The following is a 16,168-nucleotide window of genomic DNA, read 5'->3' on the forward strand; positions in this document are numbered from 1 at the left end:
CCCGCCAAGGATGTTTAATGCTTTCTCGCAAAAATCAGTAAAGTCTGAATAGAAAGTGTTGTTTTTCTGCATTTGCTTTGCACAAAGGGGGCTCATTCATGTGGTTTAGATTAGTGGTACATGTGCTCCCTTCTTGGTAGCATGGGTGTGTATAGCTTAGTGGTAAAGACTCTCGCTTTCGAATCATCAGGGTACGGGCTCAAATCCCAGCATAGGTAAGACAAGTTTCCTCAATTTATTTGTGCTGAACACATTATCAGGTCTGACCAGCCACTTGTGGCGCTGAAATCAGCGCAGTAGCTGGGTCGCAGGGCCCTACGGGAGTGTCCGCTCTTTTTGTAAGTATGTTTCTCTATGCTATCCTCTTCTAGTACACTGTAGTTTTTGTGAAAGCACGGGAGCGGTAACATATTAAGTAAGGAAATGTCGGGTACCACCATGGTCGTCGTTTGTCCTGGGAGATGTAAACCCATGTTTCGTAGCGGCTGGAAGATGAGGATACCAACGGTGTTGCTTGGATTGGGGGGGGGGGGGGGGGTGAGATGCTGGCATGGCTTGAGGAGGAAAGTGCCCCTCTTGCACCCTCCTGCTGACGCTCATAGGTACCACAATGGGAAGATAAATATACACGAAATTGCAAATAAGGCAAACAAGCTCACTTGATCGCGACAGTTGCTCAGCTCACCTAGGGGCACAGAGTGGAATAAGCCGATGAAATAAAGTGTTGCTTTTGAATGCCGAAACACAAAAAAGTTGATTGAGGCATGTCCTATTGCCGATATGATTTTATAGCACTTTCTTTATTAAAACACACACACACACACACACACAGAGAGCCGAACACCAAGAAAATCAAGTCGGCAAGCAGCGAAGGAAACCAGTGGCAATATGCAATTTTTTCTTTTAAGAAGTGGCATTCCCTTTACCAGTGTGTACGTTTTCATTGTTTTAAAAGTACGGTGCAAGGAAGAAACGACAAAAACAGCGCCATCGGGAAGTAATACCGAACAAACTTGCTGGAGAGGTAAAGGCCAAGTAGGTGTTTCACAGATGCTTCAGACGTAAAATGATGTGATGAACGACCTGAAACAGAACCTTTTATTGTATTCTAGAGGCTGAACGCAGTTCCCAAATAGTTATAGCACAGTTTGCACAGTGAGCTGTGTCCAGTGGAGGAAGTAAGTGCGAAGATATTCGAGGTACTACATACAATCATGAGCCTTGGTTATTTGCCTGCTATAAGTTTACCCTCTCAACCACCCACGGCTTTTTGAGGCGATAGTTTGAATGGGAGAGCATCGAAGCTCGCAGTGAAATCAGTCTGTTTTTTTTTTCTTTTCCTCTAACTTACAAATTAACTCAAGTTACGGTCACGGTAATACTGAGGCTCTTTACAGCATTCCAAAACAACCACAAATGAGGAAAAACAAATGGTAGCATTTCATGATTCAACCAGGTCCAACACTTCAATATATGCCTACAGAGCTTCCAGGTTTTTCGGAGAGAAGGAGGAGCACTTACGCTTTTTTCATGTTCGGGTGCGTGTGGGTATGTGTGCATGTGCATTACGAATATACGAAATTGAAAACTTTCAGGAGGAGGGGAACTCGAATCCTCTCTCCATAGTTACACCGATATTGTAAGCCTAACCTCCGCGCACTACAAAGCATACATGCATGCACGCCTGTTTTGCATCAGCTTAGCAAATGTGCTTCCGTGCAGCTGCAACAATCGTCACTCCTCGAAACACTCTCGTGTCTCGCACTTGCGAGCTCGACTCTTTCTATCGCAGTTTATAGACTCCTTACGAACACGAAAACTCCAGTCACGTGAAGTTTCGCGACCGCAGTACAACCATCAATGGCCTGATAGCGCCTCTGACAACTCCTCGTGGCTCTAAAATAAGTCCTCTTATACAGAACGCACACCGGTTGTAGCCTTATGGCAGACATACTGAAATGGCTATAGTGAGCCGAAAGGCTAATGAGCCGACGCAGCTGAGGTCGGACTTTCGCTCAAAAGCTTCGTTCGTTCCTTGTCTCGCGTCTCCTCTACTTCAATTGGGACTTTGGTCCGCCTTGTTAAGGCCTGACCACATGCACCCGTTGCAGCGCGTCAGTGCGTAGAATTTCGACGCGGCGCCCCACCCTTCATCTACGGAGAGAGTGGGAGCACAGCTTCGCATTGCCACGCGCTATCTCTCTCTGTTGGCGAAGAGCGCGGCGCCGCGTCGGAAAGCCCTGCGCTGACGCTCTGCAAAGGGTGCATGTGGTCAGGCCTGACACCACGTATCTGTTGCAGCGCGTGGCTTTTTGACGAGCCGCCATGCCCTTTCTTCATGAAGAGAGAGGGCGCGTGGCTACGAGAAGCTGTGCTCTCTCTCTCAATATGGGAGAGGCCTCAGCGCCACGCCAAGAAGACATGCGCCGACGCGCTGCAACAGATGCGTGGGGTCAGGCCTTTAGTCCTTGTCCTCGCACTTCAGATAAGTCATTCTACGTAGGCGGGGTGCTAACAGTTTTCTGAAAGTCGACACGGCCCGTGATTGTCGAAGACATTCCAGCTTCCATGGGACTTCAGCCTGAGAAAATGTACCTGTGTAGGAGAGGCATTGGCGCTTTAGTAAGCCGGCATGGCATAGTCATACTAGTAGAATAACTAGTTACCTGCACTAGTTGGAATTTCAGAACGGTAACGGGTAACTTACTCACATTGCAATTTTTCGGTAACGTGTGGTGTCCATTAGTCATTACCTTTCCATCTTGCCAGCGCCCTTTTCCCAGAGCTCACTGCGACGAATTCTTTCGTCGTACCATCGGACTGCTGTCGGCCTGACAGGCATGGACAAAAAAGCATGAGCGGAATCACTTTTTTTTGTGTGTGAAAATCGTTGGACTCCTTGGGGGGGGGGGGGGGGGGGGATTAGACCATTGCTACACAAAGCTTGAAGAAAGCCATGAAATCCTATATGAGAAACTGTAAGGACTTGACTTTCGGGGAAGTGGGTTGTAGCAGGTGGATTGCTGGCACCTACGTCTTTGTGTGTCCAAAAGGCAGGCTGCCCGAAGGGTAAACTCATGAGCTGATTTCCTCCAAACCACGTGCTGATTGTGACGCTGTGTTCGCGGGGTAAGCGGAAAACTTCCCCGGAACCTGCGGAAACATAAAGAACGTCCACGAGCTCCAGTAAAAAAAAAAGTGCCCTCACTGAGAACAGCGTGGTGAACAACCACCACATCGCATTGTCGACTCAGAGGCTAATCACTATAAGCGGTTTTTTTCTGGAATCGCGACTTATCCAGGAAGGAGACAGTTGATAACTTCAATCGGGTCTACAGGTACGCTGTCCCATGGCAGAAAAAAAGACGCTTTTAAGAAAGGAATGTGAGTGCAACATGAAACGTTGAACTTTACTAGTAGCGCAATTTTTTTTTACTCGCCACCTTGATTCCCAACAAAATACTGTTATCACACGAGCACTACGGCTAAACATGGTTAAAGTAGCTACACGCAAACATAACCGCGTTTAGTCTCCAAGTTTAGTCTCCTAACCATAGTTATCGCAAACGGGTGATATTACGAGAAACCGCGACACGGTTTTCGAAATGGACACTTTAGATTTGATTCATATTTTATGCACATATCGCCCAGTCGTCCGAAGACGAACTTTGCTTTCGTTTCAAGTGCATAATTTGTGAGGCAAAAATATCGAACATATTCGGCACGAAAGGGCCAGTTTCATTACCCGTGATTCTCGAAAGCCTATGGCAATGTAACACAAATATTACCGTTCATGGGCTCAGCAGCTCATCAGCTCAGGCGTCGCGCTATCGAGTAAGAGGCCGCAGGTTACATTATCGTACAACATTCATCTCACACACGTTAGATAAACGCAGGTAGTTATAATGAGCGCTCCATGGTCGCTAGCCCCATAATGAGATCATGGCTCACGCCAAGTGAAACTCCCGAACTTAATTTCTATTTATGGTGTTGCTTTAGGCAATGTCAGTACACTCACCATTAAAACCCACATGCACACCCAACCGTAAAACCCACGCGTATATGCATGCGCCAGTTTCTTTTTTTGCTTATTCTAGCTATTTGTATGCGTTGACCAATGACGCGCTCAACACGTGCGCAGTCCATACCAAGGCGATTGCTAGACGTCAAAGCGAACTGTCCTCGACTAGCCAATTCATGAGCCGCTTTGTTCGTGAACTAGCGTGGGCGACACGGCCGCGCTCATGTTTTCGCTCATGCTGCAGTGGCCTATACGCCTTGAAGGCTGTGCCATTGAAGTAAACGCGAGAGCAGACCAAGCCAATCGATTGCGTCCCAAACCGGAGCGTCCACGTCGGCACGCAGATCCATTATCCGCGCGTGGCGGAGGAACGAAGCAGCCCCCCCTTGGCGGCGACGTCACCGCTGCGCCGGCGGCTCCGGGTCCGAACCCCCGGTGCTCGGCACACGCGCTCTCTCACCCGCAGAGGCTTTGTTCGCTACGGGAGGGAAGAGGCCCCTCTAAAGCAGGCGCCAGGTGGCGTCCCCGGCGCAGAACCCCGAAAACAAAGAGGACGGGAGCGGGGAGAGCGGGCTCTCCTGGCAACGTGCTCGAGTGCCTCCGGAGTGCGGGGAAAGGATGACGTCACGGGCGTCGTCGGTCGAAGCGGGCCAGCTGTTGTCGCTCGGGGACCCGCGCATCATCCTCCCCCGCATCCCGTCTGCTGCCGCTCCTCTGCATCCTCCGCCTGCCACACCCACCCCTCCTTACTTCGAGCCCCTGCGCACACGGCTTTCCGGCACGGCAGCCCGTCTCTTGTGCGTCTCGAGGGCCTTCGCAAGCGGCGGCGCAACCTGTTTTCGATGGCTTCTCCCCGCGTTCAAACTCAACTGGCTGGTGTATTTGCTTAAAGGCCGGACGAGCACAGCCTCGGCTGGGATTGAACTCCTTGTCGTCTACTTGTGTTCCCGAGTTTCACGATAACAAGATTCACTTTGTGCTGCAAAATGATGGGATGTGCGTGTGCTGGTGGTGGCGAACATTAAAGTTTGGAGATGATTCGATGAACAGCACATTTGTTCGCTCGAGTAGAAATCACGTATATTAAATAGTCCCTTCTGTCGTTATCGTAGATAACAACACAGAAAGTATTCGTTGAGTAAAGATGTTCTGTTCATATGCTTTCCCCTGCCTGAACCCCTACAAGTGCCTATTATATCAGAGTTTCAGGAGCCACATTGGACTCGCTCTCTAGATTTCGTGCCGACCGGCTGTGCCCCCGCGATCTCCGACGACAGCGCAGCTCTGGCCGACTGGGCTTCCCCTACACCATCTCCTTCCGCCGACATGAGCTCTCGCTGAGTGGTGCCCCGTCCTCGGACTCCTGTGACCGCCTCCATCTTTACTATCTTCTCTTTACTACCGTCGCTCACTGTCTCTGCGCCTCATTCTCTCCTTCATCTCTCTATATATACCTTTTAAACCTATGCTTTTAATCCCTCCTTACCCCCATCCTTTGTGAGCTACTGTTGAGGTGTCGCACTCTGATGCAGACAGTTACGGGGCTCACTTTTCTCTTCTTTTTCCTTTAAGAATCACATAGGAGCCACATTAGCTCTCCCCGCCACATGATGACGTGATCAGCTGATGATTGGATTCGACATCATTCTTTGCTTTAGCGTACTCTTCAAGAAGTGATCTAGTGCACTTCGTGAAGCATACGTAGATGCCTGTGGTTGGGGTGCCCCTGGCAAAACCAAGTAGAGACCGCCATCAGCAGCGAAATTCCGTGTTCGCTTCCGAGAACAAGACCACACTCTTTCGCGTGGACCTCCCGTTATGAACTTCAGAAACTGCATATTTCGCCAGCCATACACCACATGTAAATGTAAATTACATGAAGATGATACCAGAGAGGCTTATTAACATTCATGGTGTGTTCATGCATTCTGCACATCCTTTAGAACTCTAAACTTATTTGTTCGCCGAAATAATTCCGACATATTTTTGCTTTGGTAGAATAGTTAGGAATTTCATACACATATGACCTAAACGTACTGCGAAGCTTGCTTACTTTTCTCGGCACCCATGCCTGATCATGTTGGGCCTTTGCCAGATTCGTTTTGTTGTTGCAATATTTTGCCAAAAGTAACAGCTCAGTAGCACATATGGAGACCATCTTAACAATGTAGTGGTACATGCCGACATGGGCTTCGGCAGGCGAGAGCAAAAGGGTCACTTGCTTACTCACCAACACTTGTACCCTACCCACTTACCACCGGTGTTTTCCCTCCCCCAGAGCGATAAAGCAAGGGTTTGCACCCCTCAAGACAAAATTTTGCCGACGCCCATGAGTATTTTTGGTGAAACAGCTTTCGAAGATAAGGACGTTTCTTAGACTTAACGGTTACGGATAATGGCATAAATGTGATGTTGTTACGGAGCTGTGAGATATTGATAACTATTTAGAATAATTATCAGAAAACAATGAACATGAATACTAACTGAGCCACATTCCTCGATCAACGATTTCTCTTGACTCCTAGCACCCAACTTCCGCTGAAGTTCTGACTTATATGCATGGTTTAGCAAATAAATTGGAGCTCACTCAGACCAGTGTTGCGAAGTTTCCACTCCAGAATCGGAATGAATCCGGAATCATTTCACATTTTCGCGATCCGGGACTGGAATGATAATGGAATGGTGACAAAACTTGGAGGAATGGAATGGTAATGGAATTACGCCTTTTTCCAGAAACTTCACATTTTCGTTGACATGCTGTTTTTCAAACTTCAAACATTACAATGTCAGATTCTAGAATTTAAGAGTAAAGCAGTGATTTAAAAAAGGCTTGGCATAGTACAAGCACGATAGATTTATAAGCAACACACCTACTATAATTCTGTCCTCATATAGACTGTGTTGCTCCAAAGTTTTTCTCTATTCTTCGAGTAACCATGGCTGTATGCCATGGTATCTGTCTTGTGGGACTATATGGTGGCGGCATACCTACCTCACACCTTGTGATCTTTCCCCCCTCAGTTGCGTCTCAGCCACCTGCTGTCTTCCCATCCTTCACTTTGTTTTTGCTCCTGCTGCCATCGGCGACTTGGACGCATATTCGAAAAGGTGTTTTTCTAAATTGTAATGTGTACTGATGCTGGTGCGATGCTTGTGTTTACTGCAAGCTTCCGTATTCATGCCAGCTTGCGCGCTGTCTTGCCGCATATCACCCCCCCCCCCTTCTTTCTTTCTTTTTTGCAGTACTGTCTCCCCTGCCTACACATGGGTGTCTTTGCCTGAAACACTATCGCAAAGGTCGGTCGGTCAGCGCAGCACACATTGGTACTTGATGAATGCTGTGCTGTATGAACCGTATCTGCGATGTACTGTTGTACAAGATGAACCGCGCAGAAAGAGGTAGCATAAACTTTTGAAAGCATTAGTTTGGGTAGCCAGCCAAAGCAGGCGATAACCAAAGTGGCGCCACGCCGAATCCCTACGCGACGATTGGCTGAGTCGTCATTTTAGCATTAACGCATTTAAGCTTAAACAATATTAAAACATCATTCCTTTAAACATGCACTTTAGGAAAAAAGGCCTGCTCATTCACGAACTAAATACTAACCGTTTACTTGTCACAAAAAGCAATAACCACCTTGTAAGTGAAGGTAGTAAAATGTTGATTAGTGAAACTTGCTAGTTTGCGAAGTAGTTCGTGAATAGTGCTCACTCGAATAATTATTACTACATTACTGAATTTTTACATAACTGGCGTTTATATGTACATATACATTGCCACATCAATATAATTCAACTAATGAAGTATGTATAGGGTAATAATCAACGTGTAGTTGTCCACGTATATTAATTAGTTTGCACTAATTACTTCACGTAGTTACCATGCAAGTACGCATCACAGCAACATACATACTATAGAGCCATGAACAAATCACAGACAAGGACATACACGCAAATGCGCACACAGAATATGAAGACTTGTATATAGCAGCTGTTTGAAAGATATTTATGCACCTAGTTTGGAATAGTACACTGTGTGTTGTTTGGCAGCCATAAAATTTAGGGAAAAAATGGGCGTTTTGTAGACATCATTGTCTGCTCTTCTGTATATGTGTGTTATCACTTAGCACGAAATTTTTATTCCAAAGTAATCGACGAAACTAAGATTGGTTTAAATTTTTCTTAAGAGTGTCACAATTACAGCAATATATACGGTGGTGTTCACGGAAGATCTGCCAACGTATGTGGCTTAGTTGCTTAGTTATAAATACCAGGAAATCATGCCTGGTTAGTAACGGTAAGAGTTTCAAGCTTTACTTGCGGCTGGCTATAGCAAAGAGATGCCGTGAGGGTAAAATAAGCTTGAAACAAGTAAATGCTTGTGTCGCCAACTGTTTACTAGCTTCTTAAAGGTTGTGCTAACGATGCAAATACAATAGGTCGCGAGAGAACTGCCATTATGGAACTAGTAGTTCGGTTGTACTGCACGATATGTCACCAACCCACTTTAGTATCCCTTGACTATGGTAAAATGTTTAGCGTAGTTTTGCAGTTCTTACGCATCTGACGACATAGGCTTTATGTTGTTATAATCATCATTGCTCGATAAAGCTATAACGAGACGCTTTTGCTTCGTTGAGGAATTGTAGGAATGAAATTTATCTGCCTGGTCATTCCCGGAGTGGGAATGGGCTAAGTTTTTTTTTATTGCGGGGAATTGAAATGAATAGAATTACAGCAAGTTGCATTCCTCGCAATGAAATTGCAATGTAATGACGGTGCACATTCCACAACACTGACTCAGACTAACTCAAGAATTTTATTTTGTTTTGAGGACTCACTCTGAGTCAGACTCACCAAATTTTCCTCAACCGGATTCCCTCACGCTCATGCTCACTGTACTTTTTCTCGACAGTATGCCATGCACTCAAACTCACCAATATTTAATACTCACGGATCCACCTAAGCCTCAGTGAGCCTGAGGCGAGTCGACTCATGAGTCAGTTAGCTTTTTCAATCTCGGTGTCCATGCCAATACCTAGCGTAATCAGTTGTCTATATACAACATTATTTTATATATTGGACCTTCAAATACAAGTTATCAGAGGTGTCAATTCAATAAGAAGATTTTATGAAATACGCGACTGGCGCGACATATCTTTATTCAGAACTTTCCCTGAAGGAGCTTGCGGGAGAAGGTCGAGGTGCTCCCCTCTTCCTCATTTCACGCCTCGGATCCGCAAGTATGAGGTAGTGCATTGTTGAGAAATTTGGGAAAACACTTGAGTACAAATTTACGCCGATATAAGGCTAATAATAATGCTGAAGATGAGTTGATTGGGCAATACGTCGTCAGTTAATGATGGAGCTCACTCAGACTCCCATACGTAATATACTTTGCGCTTACGTCTCACTCGAACTCAGACTCGCCAATATTTGCCTCAACCGGACTCACTGAGACACACGAAAATTTTCCTCAGTCTAACTCGCTAGAACTCAAACTCATTCGGACTCAGACTCATGGTCCAATCTGAGTATGTGTGAGTCGGCGCATGAGTGCGTGCGTCGACTTACGCTTTTATGCAACATTGAAGATATTGCTTCCCGGTGCCACACTTATGTGATCAGTTGTACCTGCACCGGCAGTTTGGTCGACGTCAATGGTTTCCAGCAGATGACCTCTTGACGTGCTATGGTAGGAGCTATCAAGTACCCCGATAAATAGTAATATATTTACTTTAGGCCTTGCCAAATGTTTCTTCTTTTACATATGAAGGATGATCCTGCAGAGACGTTTTCCAATGGCATGTCCTTATCAATCTTCGACCATTTGCTAATAGGAAATGCGATAGGGCGAATGACGATGACCATCATCTATTTCTCGTAAAAACTTTTACCAATTACGACCGCGCACTCTTGTAACTGCACATCTTCCACAGATATTCAGCTCTTCGTGGTATGAGGAAAGGAAGAGAGAGAGAGATCACCAGCGAGGCAATCCATGCAGTGATCGCCTTTGTGACGACGAATCCTGATTAAGTTGTCCCAACATGGGCCTAGACTTTGGCTTCGAGTAAATGTGGTCTTTATTAAGTCATGAGAAGAGAACGCATATAACTGTTCTTTCTCCCCCCCCCCCACCTTTTTTTTCTTTTGATTGCGATCGACACTTGCCTTAAAATATAACACTTGGTGTAAGGGCGCTTTCCTGCAAAGTTTATTTTATTATTATTATTATTATTATTATTATTATTATTATTATTATTATTATTATTATTATTATTATTATTATTATTATTATTATTATTATTATTATTATTATAGCTGGAAGCTGTAGCGCCCGGATTACTTGACTCCTCGATACAAGTGCCCCTTTCCGATCCCAGTGAAAGCCTACGAGCATCACTTTCGCTTTCCAATATGCTAATGCTAGACATTCTCACCTGTTACATTACACGGGTTGGTCTGTCTTCATTGAGTAAGCTGTGCTGTGTACTGAGATGAAATGGGAAACAAAAGCAACGTACCCAATTTTTTTTCCTATAGGAAGAGAAGTACTCGAGAAGGTGGCTCTTTTTTTTTTCTCTCTTCTCTGTGTTTTACTCCCCTCGAATGGATCATTTGCAAAAGTTGTTAGAAGCCGAGCGGTTCTATACGTGCTTTCATCCATCAATCATTCGGTGGTAGGTCTGCGCCTCGGCGAGTTTTTCCCGCATTTAAGGTTAACATGAGCCACAAGTTCAATTACAATTATGTTGACGAGCTTTCAATCCACCACATGATGTTGTCAAACGTTCACTCTCAAAATGAGGTTATACAGAAACACCAGTTATTTTGATGGCAAGTTTGAAGTGTGGTATACATAACGCGTACACAGAGGACACACTGCAAGAGGAGTATTTTTCAATGGAGAATTTGGGAATTAATACCTACCATGGTAATGTCTCCTATACACACTTTTTTTTTTTCGGCAAAGTCTGCAGGCAGAAGCATGGGACTCGGAAAAGTGCGACGCAAATATATAATTTATTTTTCAGCTTTCACACGCATTTTATTATCGCGCACAATGAAATGAACAATGCGTGGCACTTTAGTCAGGCACAATTTTTTTTCTCTTGCACACAATGACATCATTCCACTATACAAATAATGCACGTACGCTCACTAGAAGTGTACACGTCCTAACGAAGTGTGACAGCACGCGTGGTTGACTATTGCGTAAAAAAAAGCAGAAAGAAAACCGTGAACGCAGTTGTTTTTGCGAAGCTTGGCAGCGGTCTGCAACTGCAGGGCCGAAGTGTTCACTTTTAGTAATTATAAATACTCAAGTCGTACGGGAGTAGAAGGAAGAATTCTTCAAAATGTGCACTCTTCGCATGTGCTTCCTATGCGTTTCTTTTCCATGACAGCAAGGAAGGTACACATGTAACTAACCTACCACTGCCGCGAGTTCACTAAATTCACACATATAGTGCTACGCGTGTGTACATGTCAATCAGTGAACATTAATCTTCTCTTGTAAGCAGTGTACGAGCACAATAGAAAGAACACACATTCCGAGCGTTAAGAGATCATCCAGAACGCTATATTTAACTACATCAATCCTCACGTGCAACGTAGTCAAGAAAACGTTCAGTTCGCGGTTATCGTTGTATTTCCCACCCCAAAGGCTAGTTCACTGACCTTATAAATGCGTAAGCGTTCTCCATTTTGTACAAATGGGACAGGGACGTGGATCCCATGCGTCGGAGAGTATGATTTGATTGTTTCTGTAGTACAAAAAACAAATCAATTGCGAGATCTAGTCTTCAGGTGCGCCAATGGACGGCTGTAAGAAATGACAATCGGTTTCGAGTCTGCGATTCGGACGGTATGATTGCCAAGGCCATTCGGTCTTGACATCAAATGTTACGCACTCGCAAAATACACTATCCACCCAAGACAAAAGTCGTGTCGCATAAGTTTCAGCACGGTCGAATGTACGCACCGTTTTATTTCTTTTAAGAACTATACTTGCTCATTCTGGAAGACAAAACAACAGATAAACATCACTGCGGAACAATTCCCCGCAGTTGGTTTGTTCTATTTCACTCTGCTGTTCGACAACGCACCACCTATATATATGAACTACAACTCCAAGAAGGATGAAAAATGCACAATGGAATCGAACAACCGAAAGCTGTTTATGTGGTCTATGACGCGGTGGTGGTCCCATGGGTAAATCCTGATTGCACCATGTCATTTGCAATGCAATTGAATTTGAAATAAAATTGAATATCTTGTGATTTAGAGTTTGCCCACTGTTCAAAAGCAGACCCGACTGACGGGGTTTAAGCTCAACAGCGTTTTTCTAGTCGTAAAAAACAAGGAAGCACACATGACTCACCTAACAATTTTTTTACATTGTTGAAAATGTAAACTACAATCAGGCATTTGTTGCTAAATAATACATCCAGACGACTTTTTCTCGCTTTAGAAGATTATATAGATTGAAAGTGTGGTTGTGGCTTTAGCTTTCGTTGTCAGAACCGGACAAAAACATCTTCCCTGCACAAGTTAATGTGCAAATTCCTTAACGGACGCTATGTTCACTCTCCACTTTGACTGAACTAAATCTATATCCACCAGAATTGGAGACACTAGAGCCGCTGAAACTAATTACGAACAGCGTGCCGACATGTAGAATTAACGTAGAGCAACTTCAATGCGTTAGTCATGTGTGTCCAGTGCTTATCGTATGTGCCACGTTCGCCATCACATATAGCCAGAACGAAGCCTAGATAAGGAAGGAGAATGACAGACGTTAAAACAAACCAGTGAGATCCGTCCTGTCAACTCTGTCTGTAGTCTTAATTGCACTTGCACCGCTTGAACAACGCCACCTGCTGCCTCGATCTTTTCTTTAATTCATGCCCTTGAGATAAAGAAGAAAAAACCTCAACTATTATCAACTGTATTTTCTTTTGTTCTAAATGTACAAAAAAAGATAGTTCACTATGTTCGTTGTCTCAAGCTTACTAAACTTGTCAATTGCCTCAGTTAGGCTCATTCTAAGAAGCTACGCATTTTCATCAAGCAACGCACCATTCGCAACAAACAACACCAACCCCTTATCTCGTTTTCATCTTCGAATGCTTATCTAGAATTATTTTGGTCTGACACTCAGTATTTACAACTATGCCCCCATTTGAACTACTTCAGTCTTACACACTCTCAAGTCTTATATTACAAAAAAAAAATTGACGGCAGATCCACGAGGTAAATGATGATGGGATACCGTGAAATTTTCTTTCGTTAATTCATCCGATAAAACCATTGCTTTAGAAAACACCTGGCGTCTTTTGTTAAGCAGCTGACGTCTTCTTTTTGTTTTGCTTTGGACACATCTGGCGTCTTTTTGTTTTGCTTTTAGAAGACATCTGGCGTCTTTCGTTGGTTTATTTCATCAATCAACGGCGTTTTGAACAAATTTTTTTATTGTTTAATCACGCGCAGGAGAAATCTCACCAGGCACTACCTTGGAGGTAAACAATGGCTGCTACTGGGAATGAGAGACAGCAGAAGCCGGCTTTTAAGACTTGTACTTCTACTAACGTTTCCTACTGGAACATGCCAATGGCTGCTAATGGGGAATGAGAGACAGGAGCATTTGGTTTTTAGTTAACGTGCACGCCGCAAACTTTTTATTGTTTAACAAAGCACAGGAGAAATCTCCTACCGGCACCACCTTGCAGGTCAAATTGTAACACTTGTTACACTCTACGACTACGACTACGAGGGACGAACGGGTGCCACTTTGAGGAGCTTCGCCCCTAAAATTTGTTCTGTTTTGTTTTGGTAGCATGTGCACGCTAACCTAAGCACCCACACTGCTGGGTCGAAACCACATAACATGCGGCGACTGCACCTCACTCTATGCAAGCATGCGTACGTGGCGATGAGCCAGTGGTTTCCCTCAACTATTAGCAGCAAAAACTGAATGGGCCACTGACTGTTGTGGATGAGCTCTGAACTACGTGTATACTGGAACAAAGCGATTAAGGGTAAACAGGCTGTTTCAACGCTGGCGTTGGTAACACGAATTTACCCTGATGAATATTTCTTCAAGATTTACACCAACACGTCATTTTCTATAGTAAAAAGTGTTACTCAGAGATGGGCCACCGCTAACTTCCTCAGTCAAACTGCACCCTTCACGCACATACGCATCGCAAGATGCACGAATAGCAAAGCCTTTAACCATTCTGTAAAAATAGTTATAGAACAGTTTTTCTCAGTCGTCACTGGCCTCAATCACTCTTATTAGGCGTGAATGTTAGCGCATTGCTCTCTCTCCTTTCCATCCTTTTCATTTTACTCCTTACCACGCTTCCCCCCTGCGCAATGTATATGTGATCAACGAATGACGACTGCCGTCAACAACGTCGGACGGCCTGTCAAAACCAAGCGTAACCCATGTTTCAAGTGGATGTGGTAAAAATGAAGCGTATTAATTTACATAATCAAATATTCCCCAAAAATACTCTTGCTCTCAAGAAGAGTGACGCCATGTAGGGTTTAGGATATCTTCAAAGCTGGCGTTCCCATTGTGGGAGATAGGGCTTAGAGCGATTAAGGGGGGAGGAGACCAGTGAAAGCCAGCAGATAGTATAGAAGAAAATCCACATGTCGATATCAGTGTACGTGGTGGTTAAGCGGCAGAACGCCTACCTCCCATTCGGGAAGTACTGGGTTCGATTGCCGATGAAACCGGATACTGGCGAATTTTTTTAATAATAACTGGGCAGATTTCGCGTCCCACAACTACGATAAGAATACGGGAGACGCCGTAGTGAAAGGATCCAAAAACGTTTAATTCCTTGGTTTTTTTTTAACGTGCGCCTAAATCTAACCACATGCGCCTTTAGCATGTCGCCTGAATCAGAATGTGACCGCCGCGTTTGGGCTTCCATCCCGGGACCCTCGGGTCAGCAGTCGAACGCCATAACAATTAGACCACCGCTACAACGAGTCTGACTGTTGTTGTTTTTTTTAAGACGATAGTCTTTCTTGGGGACCTTCGACGCAAAAACTTTGGTCTGCCTGTACATTTGTCTGTTTGTCCATCCTTACCGTGAACTGGGTAATCTAAACAGCACCAGCCGATACCCCGAACGGCCGACCCCATCCGCAGCGCCCACCAATGTTGCTCAAGGTTCAGCGTTCATACTTGTGCGATTGTCAATTAAAAAGCAATTATTGCGCATAACTGAGGCACCATAACAACACGTATATATTCTGCATGTGCGTCTTTTACTAGAAAAGGCATACATAAGTAATTCTAAGGACCGTAGCGTTTATCAAGCTGCAATGACCATGCAACGCTTGCACGAAGAAGCCAGTGTTTCCAACGCTTTGCTAAGACGACGCGGTGGTGGCACCTACCCGTCACCTTGCGTTTTTCACCTTATCACCTCTGAGACGGGCGCGCACGCCCGTCTCAGGGCCACGTGATTCGTTAAAAAAAAAACTGTCAGATGGCACTCATGTCTCACGTGTGACGTGATTTGATGCACTCGTTAGTTATAGCGCGAGAACAAAACGACGACAAAGAGATACGAAGGACACGAAGGACACTAGCGCTATAACTTCCAACTTGTGAGCCTCCGCTGCACGCTCGAGGCGCAGCGCCTCCGGAATACTATTCACGAATTTTCTTGCGCAGAGCATCAAATAAATGTTTTATTCACTCTCTCCACACGCAATGATATCGTCTTTCGATGACATTTGCAGATTACATGCAGATACGGGGCCAATTTTTTTTTTGTCTTCTTATCAGAGAGTTAACCCGGCTTGGCGCTCTCGGGTGCGGGTACTCATCTCGACAAGGTGGCCTCTCATATCCGTTTTCCCTTAAATTTCCCTCTGCTCACTACGCATTTCACAACAAATTGCTTCGTTTACTGAACTTGCTGTCCGGGAGAGACTACTGCCGCATTACATCGTTCTGTACAGCGCCAGTTTGTCTGAAATCATTGTGGCACATGCCGCCAGTATTTCCCGCCTGCCACAGGAAAAAAAAAAAAACAGTACCGTGGCAAAAATAACAGTTGGGCAACTGAGGGAAGCTAAAGGCCAGTTTTTTCTCGAATCCAAATAAAAACATGA

Source organism: Rhipicephalus microplus, chromosome X, assembly GCF_043290135.1.
Source record: "Rhipicephalus microplus isolate Deutch F79 chromosome X, USDA_Rmic, whole genome shotgun sequence".
Taxonomy (NCBI): domain Eukaryota; kingdom Metazoa; phylum Arthropoda; class Arachnida; order Ixodida; family Ixodidae; genus Rhipicephalus; species Rhipicephalus microplus.